This window comes from Pan troglodytes, chromosome 1 (assembly GCF_028858775.2).
Source record: "Pan troglodytes isolate AG18354 chromosome 1, NHGRI_mPanTro3-v2.0_pri, whole genome shotgun sequence".
In the NCBI taxonomy this organism is placed as follows: Eukaryota; Metazoa; Chordata; class Mammalia; order Primates; family Hominidae; genus Pan; species Pan troglodytes.
The window spans coordinates 57,341,048-57,368,624 of record NC_072398.2 but is presented as its reverse complement, the minus strand read 5'-3'; positions in this window follow the sequence as shown (position 1 = coordinate 57,368,624).

The following is a 27,577-nucleotide window of genomic DNA, read 5'->3' as shown; positions in this document are numbered from 1 at the left end:
GTGAATATGGGGCTAAAAATTTAGGCAAGCTTAATTTAATAAAAGTGTATTTTTAAAACAATAAGGGGAAATCAATTTGTTCTTTTTGTTCATGTGACTATTTTATTGTTATTTTTTTTTTCAATAGAGAAGTTCCATTACTCAGTTTGTAATGAAAACAAACCTGAAAACCAGGAAACAAATTACTCTGTAGTAGTGTGGGTGAATTACTTTGAATACATCTGAGGGAAATAATACATCTGATGGATTTGAATAATACATCTGAGGGATTTGAATACATCTGAGGGAAATAATTGCACCATGTATACAATATTAGAATAATTTAATTGGGCCTTGATGATATTTTTATTTTAAGATATAAAATTGTACTTAATTTTTACAGCATATTTCTTTATGCTAGACCTGAATCCCAAAGGAAGCATTAAATTACATTAGTCTGACATAAATAAGGCAGATTTAAAAGTAAACATACTTAGTTCAGAAAACAATTCAATAAATACAAAAATCACAACTAATTGTACTCTCCTATCCGTATTTAATGACGCTATTATCTCACCGAAATCTAGGAAGTCTACTTCATTTTGATAATCAAAGGATAATTTCATTTGTATGTATATATGTATGATTTGAATAGTATAAATGAACCCTCTGATGTTTAGACAGTTGGAACCAGTTTTTCCTAGTTAATTTTAATTTTGAACTTCTATCACTATGCTAAAATTATCCCATAATTTTGTATCTTAAAATTGAGAAATAAAGTTTAATAGTGTTAATATTTCCCTTATGACTTATTATAAGCTTAACATTAGTTCATTCTACTGAATAATTAGGAGACTAAATCAGTCAAAATTAGTTCAAGGTAATTAATCATTACACAACAGAAGCAATCAGGAGTCAGAATTAGTTTTCCAAGATGGTGAGAAAAAATTTGATTTGAATTAGGGATTAAGTAGATTTGAAATACTTGAATCAAGCTCAGGAGCATACAAGATTGAAAACAAATTTTCAAACCAAAATCTAAAACAAAACAAAACAAAACAAAAAGTAAGAAACAAGTCAACCTTTATTATAAGCTCATCTCAAGGTATTTGTGGTGCAAGAAATCACAGTGGTTCTGATTTACAGACTGCTTGAGATAAAACAATTAACATAATAAAAATAATTGACAAAAATGCCTGAAATTAATATATGTTTGATAGTAACTTTACCCTTCTCATCACCAAAAATTAATCTTTATGGAGATAGGCATGGTAGCTCATGCCTGTAATCCCAGAGTGCTTTGGGATGCCAACGTGGGAAGATCCTTGGAGGCTGGGAGTTTGAGACCATATTAGTAAACATAATGAGATCCTATCTCTACCAAAATTTTTTTTTTTAATTAGACATGCCTAGTGTTGTATACCTGTAGTCCTAGCTACTCAGGAAGCTGAGGCAGCAGGATCCCTTGGGCCCAGGATTTCTAAGTTACATTGTGTTATGATTGTGCCACTGTACCCCAGCATGGGTGACAGAGTGAGATTATGTGTCTAAAATAAATAAATAAATAAATGAATAACTAAATAAAAATAAAAAGTGCTCTTCATGTGTCAAGCTTCTTCATAAATTTGTTAAGCAAAACTTTTTTTGTTGCCCTTAAATTTGTTACAAGGACACAAAGCTGAAGATGACTATTATCATTCATTTTTCATTCTGGACTACAGTTAATGTATAGAACTCAGACTTCTTGAAATTATAATAGAATAACTGCTTAATATTTTTAATATTTCAAGATCCCTTATGATACTATATTTTAAAGAATGATTTTTAAATAACTTGTAGTTTTTTTAATCTCAATTTGCCATTCAAATGGATCATGAACATGAAAATAAGTTAAACTTCAGCAAATGGAGATCTGAACAAAAAATAAAAATTATGCCATAAGATACAAAGTAACTGCAGCATGACAAATTTGGGATGAGCCTTTGGTGTGTATTTTATTTAATTAAAATATTAAGTTTGACTGGAATTTTTTTTCAAAGTAGTTATTACTGTTGCCTTTGAAAGATAATGTTTTATCTGTATACACTAGTTCCTAAACACTTCATCTCAGCTATATATTTTTAAATTATGTTTTCATGGCCAGTAAATATGGCATCATAATAATAATAACAATTCAGCACATGTTACTATAAGGCTGGCTGTGCATGAAACACTGTTCTAGATACTTACATGTTGTATCTCACTAAATTCTCAGAACCACCATATGAGTTCTTGTTGTATTAAGTGACAAATGCGTATAAACTACTTAGAACAACGGTTGGCAGAAGGAAAGGGAGAAATAAAGAGGGAAGGGGAAGATGAGAGGCAGAAAGGGAGGAAGAAACAAAAATTAGAAGATGGAAAATGTGCCAAAGACCATAAATCAATTTTTTAAATTTTTTGTGTTCCCAATTTATACTAGTTTCTTAGAGATTTCCAGTTCATGTTAACCTGTGTTAGCATTCTCTTACTGGTACTTGACTTCTATTTTGTACTTACTTTTATTGTTTACCTGACTCTTCTAATGCTGTTCTACATCAACGTAACAACCAGTCTATTGGCTATAAACTCAAAAAAAAAGTGGGAAGAAAATAATCTTGTTTTATAATGTCATTTTCTCAGAAACTTATATATAAACTTTTTACGTATTTATATAACGCTAAATGTCAACTCTCCATAAAATTATTGTATACTAAGTGATAATTCAAAGCATCCAGTATTCAATATGGAACGTAAAGGAGAAGCTGATTTTATGTAATTATTCAAAATGTTTTACTCTAGCATCTAATTTGATGCATTAAATATTTTTACAGTATATTTTTTAATGGTAAAGGCACGAATTACTTTAAAGTATTTTTATGAAGCATTTCTACTTTTAATATATTTTAAACTAGCATATAGCTCACATGTCTATAGATGTATTGGACTGGCAGTTTAATTCATATGGTATTATTGTGTGACACACTTTGTTTCTGTTAACAAACAAGGCCTTAAAAAAACAATTTAAATCAAGTTAAAGTATACATAGAGCAGAAAAATCCTCACAAATAGATAATCTATACCCTCGCATAATGTTTGATTTCTAACACATTTATGTTTTAGAAAACTAAACAGACTAAGAAGCTATCGGATGACAACTAGTATTTGATATACTTAAAATAAAACACAATAATAACAACAAAGAAAGCAAAATCCTTGTCTAGCTATTGTTTGTTCTGTGACAATAATAGCAAAAGAAAACAAATGAGAGCAAAATAAACCTAGACATATTTTTATCTGTGTAATGAATGCATCACGTATGTGCTAAAAAAGTAATAACATATCCATTATTTATGAAAGCAGACTATTGTTATATTTCTAGAATGGAAAAAAATATAAATTAACCTAATACGTTATGGAATAATAATTTATTGAGATTGCTGTTGGGTCTAAAATATGTGGCTTGGTAGATATTGACTCTCAGTTTCCAGTCCTCCTACAAATCCAAAATTTCACCTATTTAATTTATCCTTAAAAGGAATTACATGCTGACTAATATTGCAAGGTGGGATAGTGTCATTTCCTTTAAAAGCTATAATAAATATTCCAAATATTATTTTGTCTTAGAAAAAATATTTATCATTATTAAGCAGGAAATCAAACAAACAACTAAGACCAAAGGAAATTCTATAAAATATCGACATTATGTGTGGTTATATGAGTGAGATGGAAGAACATCAGCCTGGCCTAAATTTCTTATACCAATAGGAGGAAAATACTGGACATCCATTTTTTTTTTTTTTTGTCATTGCTGCTGAGGTAAAATCACACTAATTAGAAGTGTAGATGGAACATACTTTCCATTTCTTAAGTGTGGGCTACACACAGTGACTTTGTTCCAAAGAGTACAGTATGGAAAGCGTTATAAAAGAGTATCTTTCAAATGGAGAAATCTTACAAACACCATCTCAGCAAAAAGTTCAAGGCCAATATCAATATCAACACTTATAAGTCATGTTGATAATATGTACATTTCATACAAAATGATGATGAAAACGATACATGGCTACTGTAGACTTTTTTCTTTTTCTTTCTTTTTTTTTTTTTTTTTTTGAGACAGAGTCTCGCTGTGTCACCGAGGCTGGAGTGCAGTGGCGCGATCTTGGCTCACTGCAAGCTTACTGTGGGCTTTTTTCTAACAACACATAATCCCAGTCTAATTATGAGAAAAACATCAGATTTATTCCAATTGAAGGGCATTCTCCAAAATTTCTGACGAGTACTATTCAACACTGTCAAGGTCATCAAATACAAAGAAACTATCACAATTAGGAGAAACCTAAGGAGACTAAATGTAATATGGTATCTTAGATAGAATCCTAGAACAGAACAACAACAACAAAAATAGGTAAAAACTAAGAGATCTTGGCCGGGTGCGGTGGCTCATGCCTGTAATCCCAACACTCTGGGAGGCTGAGGCGGGTGGATCACAACATCGGGAGCTCAAGGCCAGCCTGGCCAATATGGTGAAACCCCGTGTCTACTAAAAAATAAAAATAAAAAAATTATCCAGGCAGGGCGGCCCATGCCTGTAATCCCAGCTACTGGAGAGGCTGAGGCAGGAGAACTGCTTGAACCCGGGATGGGGAGGTTGCAGTGAGCCGAGATGGCACCACTGCACTCCAGTCTGGGCAGCACAGCGAGACTCAGTGTCAAATAAATAAATAAATAAATAAATAAAGGAGATCTTAATAAAGTTAGAGCTTTAGTATATAATAATGAAACAATATTAGTTTATTAATTATGACCAATGTATCACACTAATGTAAGATATTAATATTAGGGAAAACTGAGAGTGGGGTATATGGGAAAACTACTATTTTTAAAACTTTCCTAAACATAAAACTATCCTAAAAGAAGAAAAAAAGTTAATTAAAAGCAAAAAAGAAGAAAATATAGAACAATGTAGTAGAAATTGATTTATAAAGTGTGTTTTTAAAACAACACTAATATTTAAATAATCTAACTAACTTGAATAAAACTCTACATTATACCAAAAATAATAAGCAAATGAGGAGCTTTTATTGGAGAGTGAACAGAAACATGCAGACTTGTTGGGAATATACACAGAGAAAGAGAAGATAACTAGCTTCTGGGGTTTTTTTGTTGTTGTTGTTTTTGTTTGTATTTTATGTTGTTTTTGCATCTTTCAAGCATGGGCTTACCAGCAGTTGGCTGGAACATGCCAGATGGCAGCAGTGACACCAGTAGAAACACCATAATGTTTCTAGCTTGGGGAAAATAAAAATGCCTATATAATTCTATAATTTACTAAAAAAAGAAACAAACATTAAACCAAGCAAATAGAAAGAATTAAAGATGTTTCCACAAAGATGGTGTTACTAGCTTCAAGCAACAAACCATCTCAATCATATTAAGCTCTTCTAGATAATAGAAAGAATGAAAAAAAGTCCTATGTCCTAGTTCATTCTTAATGTCAGCATAGTTCTGATAAGGTCAATATAGTAGAGAAACCCTATAAGTCCATTTCATTTATTAATAAACATGGAAAAATCCAAAACAAAATATTAGCAGTGAAATGCAACTGTACAAAAGGTAATAAAATATACATTGGATTACTCACTTAGAATATGAGAATATGAGAAGACATCTAAATCTAATTCATGAAAATATTGAAATACAATATTAATTTGTGCCTCTCAATAGAGAAAAAATATAGAGCTTATTATATATTTATGATAATTAAATAAATTGGAAATAAAAGATAGCTATCTCCTGGGAAATTGTATATATTAGAAAAAAACTACACACACCATCTTAGTTGAGTAGAAAACATTCCTTAAAATAAGAAACAAGACAGGAATACTACTATAAGCATATACTGTTGTTGGAGTGAGCCTAATAAGGCAAGATTAAGAAACTAAAGTATTTTTCATTGGAATGCAGAAAAACAAAACTTGTAATATTTGCCTAAAAACAACAAGGGCATTTTAATATCACAACAAAACACTAGAAAATGTAATTTTAAAAATTCAATTTGCGATAATATAAAAAAGCAAGTACCTAGAAATACGTTTTATAAAAGATATGCAATTCTTCTTTGTGGAAAATGGTAAAGTTTGATGTAAGATATTTTAAAAGCCAAACATGGATACCCAACATTATAAGGGATGAAAGGATAGATTTTGGTGCCATATTGCAGGTACAGAAAATAAATTTTGGAGTTCCTAAAGTCTGATATTTTTAAAATTTTTCTAAGATTTTATATCTTTTTTTCCTTTGGTATAAATAAAATCTGCCTTTTGGATTGCTGATATAATAAAATGATAGTAATGTTTGTAAATCAAAGCTCATTGTTAAATAATGTTTAAGGTTCCTTGGCCACTGATTTGACTTGAGTTTCTAATTTATGCTGAAGATACATCTTTGCTAATGTTGACGTTGTTTGGGGAAACACAAGCATCAAGTGACTATAAGCATTTCTGCAATGAAAGCACATAGATTGTTTTTGGTAAATTCTTAAATGATGGTATTAACACAGTAAATATTGAGTTGATCCTTACCTTCACTGTCACTAGCAGCACTGTGTCCTCATTCAGAACTCTGGGAATGTGGAGAATCCCTACCAGGACATGCCACATCTCTTCTTGCTTAGCGTGGCTATCTCGCTTCCATTAAATGTCTATATTATTGGCTAAACTATCAGTGGAGAGACCTTATCTTATAGTGTATATATATGTATGTGATTTCTTTCACCACAATAAGGCACTGCAAATATTAAATGATAGTGTATTATAATAGGAAATGATATTTACAAAATGATTAAATACATAGAGTGGGAATTTTGAAAACTTAAAATATGTGTGTTGGTGGTTTTTATCAGTTAGGTAATTATGTTTTATAATAATATTCAATTGAATTAACTTTTAATAAAACTATAAAGTCAAGTACAAATTTGTTTGAAAACAAACTGTCTCCAAAAGAATTCCTTATGAGTAGATCATATAAAAGGACTCAAAACAATGTAAGTGATTGGTGCAATTTTATTATTCACTGCTCTTTCTTGACAAATTGGATAGCAAACTGTAATTAGCAATCAGTTGCTGATTTTTACATAAGAGCACTGTGTCAATATAGAACTCTGGTCTCTACAAGGACTGTTCTGTAAAACAACAACACAAAACAAAAGCACCATTAACCCAAGATGCTTGCTAAGAAATTTTTTTGAGTAGATAATTTAAAATATGATGAATTTAGAATACAGAGAATTATGTTTGTTGTCTTTAAGAACATAGTAATTTCATTTCCATTTTCATAGGTCTTTCGAAAAGATACCAACGGCTTTCGGTTATCCAGTCTAGGGCATTTTCACTTTGTCATTTGTATTGGTGCTGGGTGTATAAACATGTGGTGGGGAGCAACTCTTGATTAATTCTGTATCACAGATGAGTGTATTGGGGGAACCAGCCCCCAGTATGTCAACGTAGATTCTTTTCTATTTTCTCTAAGTGTCTGAGAAATAAAGAGAAAGAGTACAGAGAGAGAAATTTTACAGCTGGGCCTCTGGGGGTGACATCACATATTGGCAGGTTCCGTGATGCCCCCGAACCGCAAAACCAGCAAGTTTTTATTAGGGATTTCAAAAGGGGAGGGGGTACGAACAGGGAGTGAGTCAAAAAGATCACATGCTTGAAAGGGCAATAAAAGATCACAAGGGAAGAGAGGCAGAGCAAGATCACAAGGCCAGGGCGAAATTAGAATTACTGATGCGGTTCCATGTCCCACTGGGTACACATTGTCATTGATAAACATCTTAACAGGAAACAGGGTTTGAGAACAGGCAACTGGTCTGACTAGAATTTGCCAGGCTGGAATTTCCTAATCCTAGGGAGCCTGAGGGTGCTGCAGGAGACCAGGGCATATTTCATCCCTTATCTTCAACCTCATAAGACAGACACTCCCAGAGTGGCCGTTTAGAGGCCTTCCCCTGGGAATGCATTCCTTTCCCAGGGTTATTCCTTGGTGGGAAAAGAATTCAGTGATATGTCTCCTGTTTGCTTTCTGCAAGAAGAGAAATATGACTCTGTTCTGCCTGGCCCCGCAGGCAGTCAGACCTTATGGTTATCTACCTTGTTCCCTGAAAATTGCTGTTATCCTGTTCCTTTTTTAGGATGCCCAGATTTCATATTGTTCAAACACACATGTTTTACAAACAATTTGTGCAGTTAACACAATCATCACAGGGTCCTGAGGCGACGTACATCCTCAGCTTATGAAGATGATGGGATTAAGAGATTAAAGTAAAGATGAATAGGAAATTATAAAAGTATTGATTAGGGAAGTGATAAATGTCCAGGAAATCTTCACAATTTATGTTCAGAGATTGCAGTAAAGACAGGCATAAGAAGTTATAAAAGTATTAATTTGGGTAACTAATAAATGTCCATGAAATCTTCACAATTTATGTTCTGTCATGGCTTCAGCCGGTCCCTCCGTTGGGGGTCCCTGACTTCCTGCAACACCAGTGGATAAGCCTTTGAAAAAAAGAGTACACAACTGTTCCTAGCAATCTTCATGGATGTTAAATAAATGAAGATATCCCACTCATATTCACTTCTGCTGAAATCATACAGCTAGAAGTACACTAGGAAAATAGATAAAAGCTCCATTAGAATTCAAAATATAGTTTGTGCAACAGCATAAAACTTTAAGAGAGCTGAGTATAGTGGTAGGTTATGTAATAAAATCATTATCATGGTCAAGCTAAAACTATTATGATTATTACTTGAATTTTGCACTCCACCCGTGGCTGCTCCACCTGGGTCTGGAAGAACCAATGCTTTTATAATTGCTTAATGCCTAAACATTTTAGCATGTGGTAAAAGACGTCCCTGCTTTTGATAGCATCCCTCGATGGATCTATAACTCTAGTCACTAAATTTAAATGTTAAACACTAAATTTAAGTGCTTTTAATCAGGTTTTCCTAATATTAGACAATGCAGAATTTCTTCCACTGGTAAATTATTTTTAAAAATAAAACAAAATCAAATTAACTGCAGGTAATTTATTTTCATATACAACTTTTATATTTTTTAAATATTGGCTTGAAAATAGCTTAATATTAGCCTAAACTGGGCCCACATAGTCACAAATGTATTGAACGTTGGATGAAAAATTATATATACTGTTTAAATTTAGAAATATTGTATTCACTCATTTATTCATTTTACAAAATGTTATTGAGAGCCTATTTTTTCATTCATTTATTTATTCATTTCATAAGATGCTCATTGAAAGTCAGAAATAAAAATAAGCTCCTAAACCCCAAAAGACTGAATAGACAGTCTCCTGGCCAAGGAGAATCCAAAAGCAACATTAAAAACTGAGTTCCTGGCCATGATGGAACAAGAGATTGGATATGCTTCAGTATGCCCCTTTTTTACTAACCTTCAACCAGAATTCTTTCCTAAAGAGTAAGCAGAAACAAGCTCTGGAGAAGAGGAAACAGACAAGCTATTCCTTATCACCTTTAGCCAATCATCTGAGACTGCCAAGGGGCTCCCCCTTCCTTTTACAGTTTTGATAGGACAGCTTACCAGTTTCATGATGCATCCCTTCCTAAAAACTAGCCACTATCTCCAGTTTTGGTCAAAACTCTCAAGGGTTGCACAAGGAGGGTTTATGTGTCTTCTGCTTCACCTGTTGACATCAGAAGACTGAAAACTCCCCCGTTCAATCATGCAAACATTGCCAGTTTTTGAAAATGTGACCCATGAAGTTGCATGAAGTTCAATTGCACGTGCACATATTTCTCCTTTCATAAATATTCATGACTCATATAGCTTACTGAACTTGGATATTTAGCCAACTACTTCAACATAAATTCCTGTTCCTCTTACCCCTCTCTCAAAATGCATGTTCTTAGCTTCTGCTGGAGGCTATAACCCCTAGCCTTCAGGATGGCCAGCCTGTGGGCTGCAACCCTTTTTGATAAATAAAGTATTTTCCCAAATTTATAAACCTTGAGATTCTTCGGTTGACAATACCTTATTATATGCTCAGGATTGCATTAAATATTGGTGATAAAAATGTCTTATATTGGTGTAGATGATAAGATATTTTATCACAAATGTCCTTACTCTCTAATCAAGATGGCTTGTATAAAAACAAATACATGCAAAAGCATGTAAATGAATTTTATAGTGTGTATGTATGGGAAATGATGCCTTCACATGGGAATACAGGGTAAAAAGAAGTCCCAGTGGCATTGATCCATAATTACCTCAGCAGGAGGGCAGCATAGCTGCTAGAAATAAAAAGAAGAGTGCTGAGAGATTTTAGGCAGAAAGATGATTTCAAGGGTTCCATGTACTATACACAGAATTCAATATTCAGGATTGCTTTTTCTGCATAACATCTTGAGAGTCAAGTGATCCTCAACTCAATTTTGTCTTGGCCTAGAGAATTTCAACAACATTAAAGTAACAGAGAGCATAACTTAAAATACTCAAAATCATATGTAAATATAAACACATATGAGGATACTGAAGAGTATATATACATGCTATGGAAAAATAAAGGAATATTACTGACTATGCTATTTTCAAATAATCACTAGTATACTCAAGCCTTCACCAAGTATTTCTTTTCATGCGCATGATCTAGAGTGTGAGCAAAAACAGCAGAGTTCCTGCCTTTGAAAATTAAGTTGGAGATACAACCAAATGATCAATATGCTTAAATTTAAAATCCAGTTGCCCCTTGAGCAACACTGGTTTGAAATATATGGGTCCACTTAGGCATGGATTTTCTTCTGCCTTCATCACTCCTGAGACAGCAAAACCAACCCTTCCTCTTCCTTCTCCTCCTCAGCATACTCAGTGTGAGGATGATGAACATGAAGTCCTTATGATGATCTATTTCCACTTCATGAATAGTAAATATATTTTAGCTTTTCTATGATTTTCTTAATAATATTTTCTTTTCTTTAGCATTCTGTTTTGTAAGAAGACAGTATTTAACACATATACAAAATATGTATTGACTGTTTATGATATTAGTAAGTCTTCTGGTCAAGAGTGGGCTATTAGTAATTACGTTTTAGGGGGCTCAAAAATGTTGATTTTCAACCACACAGGGGGTTAGTGCCTCTAACTCTGTCATTGTTCAAAGGTCAACTGTAAGTGAAGAAGTGTTATGTACAGAAAAAATTGGCTGTCATGACAAACAATAATAATAAAATTTTATTTAGATTGGTGAAAAGGAAAGATCTCTTTAAGGGAGTGGTAGTTAAACTGAAAACTAAAGGATAGATAGGAGGTAACCAGAAGAATTAATAAAGCAAATTAATTCTCAACCTGGGATAAGACATTATGAAATAAATAACACTAATAATATATTCAAATTAACTACCTAAAATGAAATTTACATGTAGATTAGTGAAAACAATACTTCTAACTTTTATAGAGACCACACATTTCAGGTCAGCTGAACTTGAGACTGAATTTCTTATGTTCAACACTGACATAGGATTGATTTTGAGAAGTTCTCCACTGAACAAATAGCTTCCCTTCTGTTTTCTTTCATTAAAGATCTACTAAATTCCTGAAGAGCCAAGAGTGTTGTTAAATGTGGCGGAAATGTTCCCTGAATTTATAGACTTCTCACTTTCTAGCACGGGAGACAACCAGAAAAATGTAAGGGTGTTAACTCTGAAGTGCCAATTATATATGGTCAGTAAAATAAGCAGTTGCAAATAAAGTTCTTGGGTTAGCAAGAAAGTTTAGAGCTGAAGTCACAGTTGAGAATGGGTATTGCAGTGGAAGATATGAAAACAAATGCTATGCCCTCCCCAAGTGGTGTTAGACAGAAGTGTGACATATGGCCACAAGAGGATCCATTTACTGAATCCCCCAGTTCATTTTCTGTCAAAAATTCTATGCATAATCCTTCAGCCCTGAGCATAGGTAATTGTATGAGGCAGAGTTTTTCAGAGAAATAAAAGCTATAGTAAAGGGATAACTAATACAGAGAAAGAGAGAGATTGATTATGAGGGACTGACTTACATGATCACGGAGATAGAAAAGGCCCACAGTCTGCTGCCTGTAAACTGGAGATCCACAAAGTCAGTGGTGTAGTTCCAGCCCAAGCCCAAAGGCCTGTCAATCAACAGAGCCAATGATATAAATCCCAGTCCAAGTCTGAAAGCGTGAGAACCAGAAGTGCTGATGTCCAAGTGCAGGAGAAGATGGATATTCTGACTCAAACAGGAAGCACACTTGCTCTTTCTCCACTTTTTTGTTATATTTAGGCCGTCAACAAATTGGATGGAGCTCACCCACAATGATAGTGACAATCATCTCTATTCAGTTTACTGATTCAAATGCTAATGTATTACTGAAACATACTCACAGATATACACAGAAATATTTTTACCAGCTATATGGGCATTTCTTAGCATAGTCAAGTTGACGCATAAATTAACCATTCTAGTAATTACAAAAACTCTGCCTGTTGGAAGTAATGTGGAAAGGTGCCTCTTCACACTAGACTTGCTGCACAGCCAGTTCATTACAGTCTCTGAAAGGAATTGCAATCAAAGACTCAGACCTCCTTGGCCAGCCATGTTCTGATGCTTATCTGTATTCCTAACCCAACTACCTTCATTCAGAAGCTTCTTCATCAAGGTGCATTGGCCTAGTCCTTCCCCAGACCCCTCTGGTGGGAATCCTTATGGAAATTCTCATATTGAATTTTGAAGACAATTTTCTCCATCCTGATTCAGTACTCAGTACTCTTATGCTCCTAGACTTCCCCCTTTCTCTTCTCCAGTCTCCCAAGTCTATCAAATGTCAGGAGACACAAGTTTATCAAATGTTTGGTGCTCTCTCAGCAGTGAGACATTCCCCACATCTGCACGAATACATCTGAATCTCATCTCATGCATCCCATGTGAATGAGACAAAACATTGAGGAAGCTCGTGCTTTCTCCTTCTACATATGGTATGGAAATAAATATTTACATATTGCCTTAATTCACTACTCCAAAACCTGGAGGCTCTACTTTCTCCAGGCCACCTCAGCTCTTGATACATAGCATATTTTTATAATCACTTCATGTTGGTTTTGGATAAGTCTCAAAACCCTTTCAAACAGTTCTTTATTCTGCAATACCAATTGTTTAGGTAGGCATACAAATTAGAACCTATTCATTTCTGACATATATATCTCTCTTCTAATATATACATATAGATCTATCTATCTTATATATCTATAGATATATTGATATATACGTATATCAGAATAGATATATATCATAAATAAATAGGTTTATATCCATATGACTATTTACTGATGTATTTTCATTGATATATCTTACTCTATCTGTATCTATTTACAGATATTTAGAGATAGAAATAAGATAGAAATATAGATATATATTGAGATATATAATATATAGCAAAATACAGATATATAGGTATATAAGATAAAAATTATTAAATGAATGGTCTGTTGAGTGGAAAGAGAAGCATAGTTTAGACTATTCCAGAGTATTCTGTCCTTGCTCTAGTATTTTAACTATTCAAGAGTATTCTGTTCTTGCTTTAGTATTTTTAACTGTTCAAGCCAATTTTATTGTTGTGAACTTTAAAAGCAATAATTTAATTATAAAAATATTAGAAGATCTTATTAGGTAAAGATAAATGGTCATTACAAGCTGGGACATCATTAAGTCAAAAATTTAAGGTAGAGGATAGGTTTGTGTTCTAGAATAATAAAACAAATTACATAAGGAGAAATAACAGCTATAAATAGACCTAAGTTACCCCGTTCCCATTGTAGTAACAAGTGTGAATAGCTTTTCATTCAAGAGGCAAAGAAACTTGACTGAGTTTCTTTGTAAAGTTTCAAACTCAGTAAAGTTTGGAAGGCATTTGTATTAATTGAAAGTGGTACCTTCTAAAGTGTGCTCTGTGTGTGTGTATATATATATATATACACACACACACATACACATATACACAGAGAGTAGGTATATGTATATATATACCATTTATATTAAAATACCCTTCTTTATAAAACTGCTTCAAATCCTTCAATGAAATGAATTCTCTTTCTCTCTTAATATTGTAAAACATAATTTTGTGTCACCCGTTTATTGTATTTTTCATCCAACAAGAAAATATCATGCACTATAGGCATATAAATTGATACACACATATACATGTCTATCCATAAGGTTATATATATAAAACACATATTTATATGTGTGTATATATATGTGTGTTACATATTCACATATATAACGTGTATATGTATACATGTATTATTTATATACATATATATTCAGACATATATATACACATACATATATTGGGGGAAGGATGTTTATCTTTTCTCTTAATTTTTATTTATTCAATGAGGATAATAATTTCTAATTAATAGAACTATACAGAGATGAATGAGTAATGTAATATACTTTGTGCCAATAACTTATTATCAATATTTAGATAGGTAGAAAGGAAATCAGTATATTGAAGAGATGTCTGCAGTCCAGGTTTACTGCAGCACTATTGATGATAGCTAAGATATGGGATCAAACTAAGTGTCCATCAATGGATGAATGGATAAAAAAAGCCTGGTACATAAACACAACGGAATATTATTCAATCATAAAAAACAATGAAATCCTGTCAGTTGCAACAACATGGATGGAAATGAAGAATATTATGTAAAGTGAAATAAGCCAGGCCCAGAAAGACAAATATTGTATGCTGTCACTCATATGCAGGAGCTAAAAATGTTGACCTCATGGAGACAGACAATAGAATGATTGTTACCAGACAATGGCAAGCGTTGTGGGGAGGGTGGGGGAATAAAGAGGGTTTAACTAATGCGTACAAAAGTATAGTTAGAGAGAGTAAGATCTAGTGTTTGATAGCATAATAGGATAATTGTAAATAACAATAATTTAGTTTACATTTTAGAATAACTAGAAGAATGAAATTGGAATGTTTCTAACACAAAGAAATGATAAATGTGTACAGTAATGGATATCCCAGTCACCTTGATTTGATTATTACACATTGTATGCTTGCATCAAAATATCATATGGACTCCATAAATATATGCAACTTTTGTGTATCCATAAAAATAAAAATTAAAAAATTATATAGAATAACAGATAGATAAGTATTTGTATGCATCAATTTATATATCTATAATACATGCTTTTTTGTTGGATGAAAAATACAATAAACGAAGGACACAAAATTATGTGTTAGAATATTAAGAGAAAGATATCATTTTATTGAAGAATGTTGAGTCATTTCATAAAGAAGAGTATTTCAATATAAACTTTGAAATAAATTAGGCACTTAACTGCCAAAATAGAAAGGGTACTGATAGATAAGAAAACAGCATGAACAAAAGAATAAATGCCTCTGGCATGATGAAATAATAGCAATGTTAAAATGTTACTTTGCTTTAAGTCTTTTCTTATTAAGTGATTTAATATGAAAACTGCCACATAATTAAATTTAGATAAATAAGTAAATATAAAGTGGAATGATAATCTAGATTTGAGTGGTTCTTCCTTCAATAAATTAGACACAGCAGCAATATAGAAGGCACATTCAAAGTGTTATTAATTTAAATTATTTTAGTAGCTGTGACATTTAGCTTTAGGAAAAATATATGCTTTAAATGGGGTGCTTTTGGTAAATGAAAATTTTTGCTATGGATGTCAACATTTATTTTTTAAAGAACAATTATTTGAATATGATACAAATAGTTATTAGATACTTTTTTTCTGTGCTACACTTGTTCTTTGTGTACTTGTTCCTTGTGCACTTATTTTTTGTCATTTTTTGCTTTCTATTTTTATGATATTCATCAATTCATTTATTCTAATAATCAATAACTATTATTTCAAAATGAAAATAAGAAAATGGGTCTTTAAAAAAATAAGCACATTTCTATTTATCCAGGTTTTGAAAGTCATGGTTATAGTTAAAGTATTGATTGTTACTAAATTGTTATTTTAAAAATGTTATTTCATGACTAGACGTATTACCTTTCATTAGCATATGCTTTCTGATGCAGTACACAATTCCAATATTCCAGGAAAATTACATGTTAACAAAATTGGTTGAGTTTCCTGTTTCAAAAAATTATCCCTGATATGTGGCTTTCAAAAGTCATTAATTTTTAGAGGGCTCCTGCCATAAAATATATTGACAATAATCTCAGAACTCAATGTGTGGCAAAGCACATGGTTAAGCATTAGCTTTCTATCCAGGAAAATACAAAAGTATAATCCCCCAAAACCTTTCCCAGATACATGTCAGGGAGTGCTTAGATAGGACCACCAGTTAGAAATAAAATGATACCAAATCAATGGCAGGGAAACAACTCTACAACCAACCATTTCTTTTCACTTCTAGCTTTAAGCAAGGTATGCCCAGTGAGTTATGACACTCAAGGCCCTACTTACAGAGGACTGGACTGGCACAATTTCCAACCTCGGAAATAAAATATAAACTCACATGTCTGTTTTAGCATAGGTCTGATTATGAGGCATATAGATACAGCATCTAAAAATGAGGGAAGGTGATATATTTGGGTACTCGTCACCTCCAAATCTCATGTTGAAATTTAATCCCCTATGTGGGAGGTGGGTCTTGGTGGGAGGTGTCTGTCACAGAGACAGATTACTCATAAAAAGACTTGGTGTCATTCTTATAGCCATGTAAGAGTGAGTCTTTACTCCATTAATTTCCATGAGATAGAATTGTTAAAAAGAGCCTGGCACCTTCCTCTCTGCTCTCTTCTTTCCTCTTTTGCCATGTGATGCCTGTACCCCTTCACTTTCAGTTGTGAATAGAAGCTTCCTGAAGCCCTCATCAGAGGAAGATGCTGGTTCCATACTTCTTCTAAACCACATAAACCTCTTTTCTTTATAAATTACCCAGGTTCGAGTATTCTTTTATAGCAACACAAAACACAGTAAGATAAGGGAGAGTAATCATGGAGTTCATTATGGGATTGTGGGAATGTAATTAAATGTAAGATATTTTTGACTTTTTCCAGAGGGGTGTGTGTGTGTGTGTGTGAGAGAGAGAGAGAGAGAGAGAGAGACAGAGACAGAGACAGAGAGAGAGAAACTGAGCTAGTCCCTTTCCCTGAATAAGTGCCCCTCCACCCCAACTCCCTTCCCAAGCACTGCTCTGTGCTTCAGTAGTACAATCCCCTCCAGACCACTTTCCAGTTTATCAGCTTTATTCACTGAGCTCTACGAAACTTTGCAGACTGAAGGGAGGAAAGAGAAGAAGGTGTTAATTTCACTCTTATTTCACCTCTGCATCTCTGCTGATTGCTTTTCCAAAGAAGCTATTCCAAATGACATCAGTATAAGGTAAGTGCTCTTACAAATATAAAACAAAGAAGTCTACCATGTTGTTAAGGTTTCATAAGGTCGGCTTGCCATATTAGAACACACAGTCTTCTCAGAATGTCAGATCAACTACACTTTCCTTCAGCCAAGTGCATTTATGCTTCTACTTTCTGGCACCCTGCCACAACTGAGTAGCTTTTCATTTTTCAAACACTGCAGCACAGCACTCTTAACTAGGCAACTGCTCCTCATTTCTGCCCAAATCTCTTTATCATGGAATTGGGTTCATTTCAAAAAATTTATCATTTTGAGAAGGAACTGCAATGCAAAAACAATGCCATTTATCAGCTTAGGCAAGGGGACTGCTAGGAAATGATAAATTTCCTGTATGTGGCTTTAGTTTATCACCAGCTTATTTTAACTTCTTGCACTTGCTGGATACACTTGTATGACAGGTAAACTTTAAGTGCCTCATGCCCTTCTTCCCTGATAAATGTGCTTAATAATGTAGATGTGTATTTATAAAGTTGTCTTTCACCAGAGAATGTACAAGAAAGGGAAACTGTAAGAATTATAGTATGCTTTTAAATACATGATCTTAAGAATCTTGTAGTCTAATGTTCTAATCTATAAAAAACATCTCTGAAACCTTGAGTGGTCAAATAAGCAATGTAAAATCATGGAGGCAGTTTATGGCAGAGCCAGGAACTGAACCTAGAATAAGACACTTTCTCTCCTTCCACATGAGTAAATTAGTATGGTATAATAATTAGTTTATTAAAAGATACTGTATTAGGGTTCTCTAGAGGGAACGAACTAATGGAATACATATATATAGGAATATATATATATATGGAAATATATATATATTCCATTAGTATATATATACTTCACATCAGCATTTAAGTATTGTTAACTTTATGTAATAGTATATATATTCCATTAGTTTAGAATATGTAATATGTAATAGTATGTAAAGTATGTAATATGTAATAGTATGTAAAAGTATATATATATATTCCATTAGTATATATATATATACACACACACAGAAATGGAATATATATATACACTAATGAAATACATATATACTTTATATATATATACTATATATAGTGTATATATATATACACACACTAATGGAATATATATATACTTTTACATACTATTACATATTACATACTTTACATACTATTACATATTACATATTCTAAACTAATGGAATATATATACTATTACATAAAGTTAACAATACTTAAATGCTGATGTGAAGTCAATAAATCTTATTTCACATGATGAAGATATTTTCTTTCTACAAGTTTATATATGCACAAACATGTTTTAACAAAAGGAGGAAATACTCATGACAATTACTTGAAAATTTTATATATATATATATATATGAGTTTATTAAGTATTAACTCACACGATCACAAGGTCCCACAATAGGTCATCTGCAGGCTGAGGATCAGAGAGAGCCAATCCTAGTTCCCAAACTGAAGAACTTGGAGTCTGATATTCCAGGGCAAGAAGCATCCAGCACGGGAGAAAGATATAGTCTAGGAGGCTGGGCCAGGCTCCTTTTTCACATTTTTCCACCTGCTTATATTCTAGCTGCGATGGCAGCTAATTAGATTGTGTCCACTCAGATTAAGGAAGGGTCTGCCTTTCCCAGCCCACAGACTCAAATGTTAATCTCCTTTGTCAACACCCTCAGATACACTCAGGATTAATGCTTTGTATCCTTCAATCCAATCAAGTTGACACTCAGTATTAACCATCACAAGTCCACCCCTTGTCAACTTGAACCTATACACATCTCCTGAAATCATACATAATCTTAAAATAAAGACAATAATAAGGTCATAATTACCCCTAACATAATACAACTATCCTTCATACAAACAGAAATGTACAAATCCCCAAACCAAATACTATTACATAAAGTTAACAATACTTAAATGCTGATGTGACATCAATAAATCTTATGTCACATGATGAAGATATTTTCTTAGCACAAATGTACACATGCACAAACATGTTTTTAACAAAAGAAGGAGGAAATATTCATGACAATTACAGTCCTCGTTTCTTCAGCTGGTCATGTGTTTGTAGCTGGTATTGATGACTACTTTTTCTACTACCCATTCTGTGTTCCCATTGCCTTCAGCAAGCATCCCAGCAGGTCATCATTTTGTTGTTGCTGTTTTGTTTTGTTTTTTGTTTTTTTTCCAGTGGAGTGACCCAAACTTTCATTCCTGAAGGGTGTGGGTCATTTGTATTCCTGCCTGAATTGGGCTGTTGTAGTTTCCCATTGAGGTAACTCACAGGGCATGGCAATACTAAGAGATGCCCTAATGGATCTCCTGTATTCCATGCGTGCTCGTCCTTACTTCCGTTGTGGAGTAGTAAACTGATTTCATCTTGATAGTCTGGGTCAGTCACCCCAGCCAACACGGTACATCCCCTCTTTGCCTATTGACTTAAAGGTAGAAGCCCAAAGTGTCCAGGTGTCCATCTTAACTTCCAGTTTAATGGAATTGATGTTGTGTCTCCTCCCTCTGGATCTAAGACCTCTAGGCCAGCAGAATGTAATGTTGTGGGAACAGGAAGCAAAAATTTCACTAGTGGATCACTAGGGGTGATGATGAGTGGTGCCACTTCCACTTCCACTCCTTGATTCCTGGACCCATGAATCCTGGCTATGGGAGAAACAGTACCATATATTGGATGCTGATTCAGAGCTTACATGGCCTTCTGGACAATTTTGTCCCAGCCCTGAAAAGTACTGTCACCTAGTTGACGTTGTAATTGTGACTTTAAAAGGCCATTTCACCATTCTATCAATCCAGCTGCTTCAGGATGAGAGGGAACATGGTAAGACTAGTGAATTCCATAATCACGAGCCCATTGCTACACTGCTTTAGCCATAAAGTGAGTGCTTTAGTCAGAGGCAATGCTTTGTGGAATACCATGATGGTGGATAATATATTCCATGAGTCCACAGATGGTAGTCTTGGCAGAAGCATTGTGTGCAGGATGGGCAAACACATATCCAGAGTAAGTGTCTATTCCAGTGAGGACAAACCTCTGCTCTTTCCATGATGGAAGAGGTCCAGTATAATCAACCTGCCAACAAGTAGCTGGCTGATCACCCAAGTGAATGGTACCATATCAAGGGCTCAGTGTTGTTGTATGCCACTGGCAAATTGGACACTCAGCAGTGGCCACAGTCAGATCAGCCTTCATGAGTGGAAGTCCATGTTGCTTAGACCATGTGTAACCTCCATCTCTGCCACCATGGCACACTCCTCACCCGCCCTGGCTATTACCATCCACATGGAAGGGGGGTGAGCCACCCTTACCGTGGGGGGTGCCTATGTATGTCCATTATTAGCGTGCTCTTTTTTCCTGGATATTAGGAACAATTTCACAGGGTGCGTGTACACAGACTGGGATATGAAAACTAATATCATCCTCTGCACCTCCAGGTAGTAGGAACCATATCACACATTGGGTGTACACTTTTTGCGAGATTTGGGGTAATGTCATCCTGTGTTTCCCTGAATATTCGGAGAAATATCACAGGGCAGGTGTACACCCACTACTCTATTGGGAGGAACATCATACTTTACCTACTGGAAATTAGGAGCAATATCACAGACGGGGTGTAAAGCCACTGTCATATTTGAAGTAATATCATGCTCTCGCAGACTAGTTATGAGGAGCAATATCACAGGGGGGTGTATATCTTCTGCGGTATTGGGAGTAATGTCATCATCTGTTCCTTTAGATGATAGGAACAATATCACGGGGCGGGGATGTACACACCGTGTATTTTTGGAAGCAATGTCATTCTCTCTTCTTCTAGATTTTATGATTTGTATCACAGGTGGGGTGTACACCCCTTGTCTTATTGGGAGAAATCTCATCCTCTTTCAAGCTATATATTTAGAACAATATTCCATGTGGGCTGTACATCTCTTCAATATTGGTAGTAATAGCATCTTCTCCTTTCCTGGATATGAGAAACAACATCACAGGCGGGGTGCACACCCCTTGCAATATTGGGAGTAATATCACCTCTCCCTATGTCATTATTGAGGACAAAATCACAGGGTGAGTGTACAGCTCTTACGTTATTGGGAGTAATATCATCCACTCACCCCCTGGATATCAGAAACTATATCACAGAAGAGGTGTACACCCCCTTCAATATTGTCAGCAATATCACCCTCTTCCCACCTGGATATTAGGAACAATACCAGGGATATGACACCCAATATCGCAGGGAGTAGAAACACTCCTGTGATACTGTTCTTAATATTCAGGGAGGAAGAGGATGATATTACTCCCAATAGAGTGAACTTAGCAACCAACCAGCTTCATTATGTTCCTTAGTCCTCCACATATGGTCAAATGTGTTATGTATACAGTCACTAAACTCCTTGCCTCTCATGATCAATGAATCGGGAGTGTCAAATGCATTTATTTTGCATACTCACTTAACAGTTCACACCAAGTACTATCAGTGTTCTCCATACTACTAGAATTTGAGTACTTAGCATTTTTGGGTCTAATCATATTAAGCAGCCAACTCCAGAAACCCCAAAACCAATGAAGGAACTCCATCCTTAATATTCTGTTCCTGTAGAACCACTCCTGATACCAAATCTGTATTAGTCAGCATTTGCTAGAGGGACAGAACTAATGGAATATATATATATATATATATATGTATGTATGTGTGTATATATATAGAAATTGGAATGGAATTATATATATGTATATATGTGTGTGTATATATATATGTATATATATATGGGGGAGTTTAGTAAATATTAACTCACATGATCACAAGGTCCCACGACAGGCTGTCTGAAGGCTGGGGAGCAAGGAAAGCCAGTCCTGGTTCCGAAGCTGAAGAACTTGGAGTCCGATGCCAGGGCAGGAAGCATCCAGCCTGGGAGAATGATGCAGGCTGGGAGGCTAGGCCAGTCTCTCTTTTCATATTTTTCTGCCTGCTTATATTCTAGCCACATTGGCAGCTGACTTGATTGTGTCCACTCTGTTAAGGGTGGGTCTGCCTTGCTCAGCCCACTGACTCAAATGTTAATCTCCTTTGGCAACACCCTTACAGACACACCCAAGATCAATAGTTTGTATCCTTCAACCCAATCAAGTTGACACTCAGTATTAACCATCACAGATACCTGCTGAAACTCTACTTGGCATCATACCCTAGTTAGGGAATAAAGGTGTGTATGAATAAGGAAAGTAGATTAATGCTTTACAGAGATTTTATTTATTTATTTATTTAGATGGAGTCTCACTCTCTTGCCCAGGCTGGAGTGAAGTGGCAGGATTTCAGCTCACTGCAACCTCCGCCTCCCAGGTTCAGGCGATTCTCTTGCCTCAGCCTCTTGAGTAGCTGGGATTACAGGCACGTGCCACCATGTCCGGCTAATTTTTATATTTTTAGTGGAGACTGGGTGTCACCATGTTGGTCAGGCTGGTCTCAAACTCCTGACCTCATGATCCACCCGCCTCGGCCTCCCAAAGTGCTGGGATTACAGGTGTGAGACACCGCGCCTGGCCTGGAGATTTTTATTGCAACAAGTAACTTATCAAATAGTTGCAAATATAGTATTTCTGATAATCACTTTAAAAGTGCAATGAAAAATCATAGTCATGTTCTCTCGGAAAATATGAGGAAGTAGACGCTAGTGGCAGATGGTCAAGGAAAGATACTCTGAACATGTCATGAGACAAAATTTACATATGATGTTTTTTGAAATGAAAAATTCTGAGCTATGTGCTCTTAACACTGTCCTCCTAACAGTGGGATAACTATCCCACGTTAATATTTTATTTGAACATCAATTAGCCAAATACCTTCAAAAACATTGATCTGTAGAATGTTACTTTCTGGCTGTGGGCTCTAGTGCTTCTTCTGACTTAAAATGTTTTTTTTCACTAGTAATTCTTGAACATCTCTGGGACCTCTTTTCAAACGCAAAAGGCATAGCTATTGCTTGTTCAATATCTCCACTTCAATTTTCAATAGACACTTCAATATTTCATATGCCAGACAGATTTTTAAATGTATATTAAATCATAAGGAGCAAAGAGAATAGATTTCTGAAAAAGTGAAATAAAAAGGGAAATAAATTTATACCAGCCATCGGTACTTACAATGAGCTGAACAGAGGGTTCAGGAACAGTGCAATGCCCATGTGGAAATTTGAATCATGACAGAAGTGTAAAGAAAGATCAGAGAGGACAGGGCAGCCTAGTCAATAAATAATATTTTTTAAAATCTTTATCTTTATGGAAGCAATCTAAACTTTAAGTTGCTGAAGATAGATCAATAGAAAATGTCATACTGAATTTCAAAGAAAAAAACAATGAGAAAAAAAAAGCAAGTTAGAACTGTAGGCAATTTCAAAAAGTGTCATATACAAATAGGTGGATTACCAGAAGGAGAGAAAATGGAGAAATAAATTTAAAGTAATGACTAAAAACTTTCCAAAATTAAGGACAGACATTATAGTCTGGATCCATGAAGCATGAAGCTCTCAGGGAACATCAAGTAAGAAAAATTTAAAAACAAACATACAAACAAAAAATACAACTACACATATTCAACTGTATAATAAAGCTTCTGATTCCATAATTCTTTGATGTTTAACTGGGGACAACTTTTGTGCTTTGTCTTTCTTCTTCATCTACTGTCTTATATCTGGGTAAGCCAAGAAAGCCTTAGTTCTCCTTTCTTTAGTGCCAGTGTGTGATTCAAATTCCCCAACTCCCTTCTCATGCCCCAGAATGTTCAAATCAGCCCCACCCACTAAGCACCATAAAAAGCCTAAATCAGTCTCTTTTCTGCAATTTCTCAAGTCGTTTTAGGACCAGCTTTGGTGGCCCACTATCTTCTTCCAAGAGATTTTCTTATGTTAATAATGAACTTTTTCATGCTTTCTTAGTGAGTGTGTGGCTTCACCGGTCTTAGTATCTAAACCAAATTTTGGGTGTAAATTCATCCCATGATTGCTGGGTTGCCTTAACAAAACTATAGAAAAGCAAAGACAGAAACATTCTTGAAAGAAGTTGGAAAATGAGGTGTGAGATAAAGCATCTTATAGTGAAACTTAGATTCTAAATATGGTGACTTCTTATCAGAAACTATGCGAAGAAACAAGTACACTTTAATACTAAAACATTGAAAAGAAAAAGCAACCACAAATCTAGAATTCTACATGTAGTTAAATTATCATTAAAAGATTTTTTTAAAAAAAACTTACTTTGACAAAGCAGAAATCTGAGCAAATATATTACCAACTGATTTTCCCTGTAGGAAATTTTAAAATATCTTCAGGAAAAAAGAACGTGATATATATTAATAATTCAGATCTATGTAAATCAAGAGCATTGAAGAAAGAATAAATGGAGGTAAAACAAAATATCTTCTTTTTTAAATTGATCGAAATATAAGTAAATGTTTAAAAGTAATCATAGTAATAATAAATGAATTGGGTGATTATAGTAGCACCAAAAAAGTATGAGAAAACTCAAAAATAAGAAGTAAAAGTTAACACACATAAAAAATGATGGAAGTATGCTAAAAGGAACTGAAAGAACTTCCATTAACCAAAAGTGGAAAAATTTTCTCAAAAGAAAATCAAATAGTATTGGATTGTAACCCAGATTGTAAAATAAATATCTATGAGTTCATATTATTGTAAATAAATGATTGGATAAATAAATATTGTAGATGTCTTAGTCCATTTGTGCCGCTAAAGCAGACTACAGCACACGAGATAATTTGTAAAGAACAGAAATACATTTTGTCACTCTTCTGGAGGTTAGAAAATCCCAGGTCAAAAGGCACCAGCATGATCACTGTCTAGTAAGAGCCCAGTCTCTGCTTCCAAGATGATGCCTTCTTACTGCATCCTCTTAAGGGGAGGAATAATATGCCCTCAAGTGGCAGAAGGTGGAAGGTTTTATCACCTAAATTTTGACCAGAAGAGGAGCCCTCATGACCAAATCCCTTCTTAAATACCTTACCACATTGCCCATTAAGTTCTAACACCTGATGGCCAGTGATGATGAGCATTTTTTCATGTGTCTTTTGGCTGCATAAATGTCTTCTTTTGAGAAGTGTCTGTTCATATCCTTCGCCCACTTGTTGATGGGGTTGTTTGTTTGTTTGTTTTTCTTGTATATTTGTTTGAGTTCATTGTAGATTCTGGATATTAGCCCTTTGTCAGATGAGTAGATTGTAAAAATTTTCTCCCATTCTATAGGTTGCCTGTTCACTCTGATGGTAGTTTCTTTTGCTGTGCAGAAGCTCTTTAGTTTAATGAGATCCCATTTGTCAATTTTGGCTTTCGTTGCCATTGCTTTTGGTGTTTTAGACATGAAGTCTTTGCCCATGCCTATGTCCTGAATGGTATTGCCTAGGTTTTCTTCTAGGGTTTTTATGGTTTTAGGTCTAACATTTAAGTCTTTAATCCATCTTGAATTAATTTTAGTATAAGGTGTAAGGAAGGGATCCAGTTTCAGCTTTCTACATATGGCTAGCCAGTTTTCCCAGCACCATTTATTAAATAGGGAATCCTTTCCCCATTTCTTGTTTTTGTCAGGTTTGTCAAAGATCAGATGGTTGTAGATATGTGGCATTATTTCTAAGGGCTCTGTTCTGTTCCATTGGTCCATATCTCTGTTTTGGTACCAGTACCATGCTGTTTTGGTTACTGTAGGCTTGTAGTAGTTTGAAGTCAGGTAGTATGATGCCTCCAGCTTTGTTCTTTAGGCTTAGGATTGACTTGGCAATGCGGGCTCTTTTTTCATTCCATATGAACTTCAGTTTTTTCCAATTCTGTGAAGAAAGTTATTGGTAGCTTGATGGGGATGGCATTGAATCTATAAATTACCTTGGGCAGTATGGCCATTTTCACGATATTGAATCTTCCTATCCATGAGCATGGAATGTTCTTCCATTTGTTTGTATCCTCTTTTATCAAAACCACAATGAGATACCATCTCACAACAGTTAGAATGGCGATCATTAAAAAGTCAGGAAACAACAGGTGCTGGAAAGGATATGGAGAAATGGGAACACTTTTACACTGTTGGTGGGACTGTAAACTAGTTCAACCATTGTGGAAGTCAGTGTGGCGATTCCTCAGGGATCTAGAACTAGAAATACCATTTGACCCAGCCATCTCATTACTGGGTATATACCCAAAGGATTATAAATCATGCTGCTATAAAGACACGTGCACAGGTATGTTTATTGTGGCACTATTCACAATAGCAAAGACTTGGAACCAACCCAAATGTCCATCAATGATAGACTGGATTAAGAAAATGTGGCACATATACACCATGGAATACTATGCAGCCATAAAAAATGATGAGTTCATGTCCTTTGTAGGGACATGGATGAAGCTGGAAACCATCATTCTCAGCAAACTATCGCAAGGACAAAAAACCAAACACCACATATTCTCACTTACAGGTGGGAATTGAACAGTGAGAACACATGGACACAGGAAGGGGAACATCACACTCTGGGGACTGTTGTGGGGTGGGGGGAGGGGGGAGGGATAGCATTAGGAGATATGCCTAATGTTAAATGACGAGTTAATGGGTGCAGCTCACCAACATGGCACATGTATACATATGTAACAAACCTGCACGTTATGCACATGTACCCTAAAACTTAAGGTATAATAATAAAAAATAATAATAATAAAAAGTTCTAACACCTGAACTTTGGAGGGGGCATATTCAAACCATAGCAATGGGAAAAGAATCTCCCAGGCAGAGATTTCCAAATAATTTATGTAAACACTCTGCTTTCAAGGAAGTGGAGCATAAAGTGTCACTTTTTAAGAGTAGGTTGCATATAGTGACTTCCTTTCAAAAGTAGTATGGAAAGGAGATAAACAAATAACTTTACAGTGGAGAAACCCTATTAAGGTGTTAGAACTTAATTCTTATTTAGTTTATCAAAACAAAACAAAACAAAACAAAGACATACAAAGCAATACGTGATTGTATGGTTTGAATCTGTCACCCAGAAATCAAGTGCTGAAAACTTAATCTCCAACGAGACAATGTTGGGAGGAAGGGCCTAATGGAAAGTATTTAG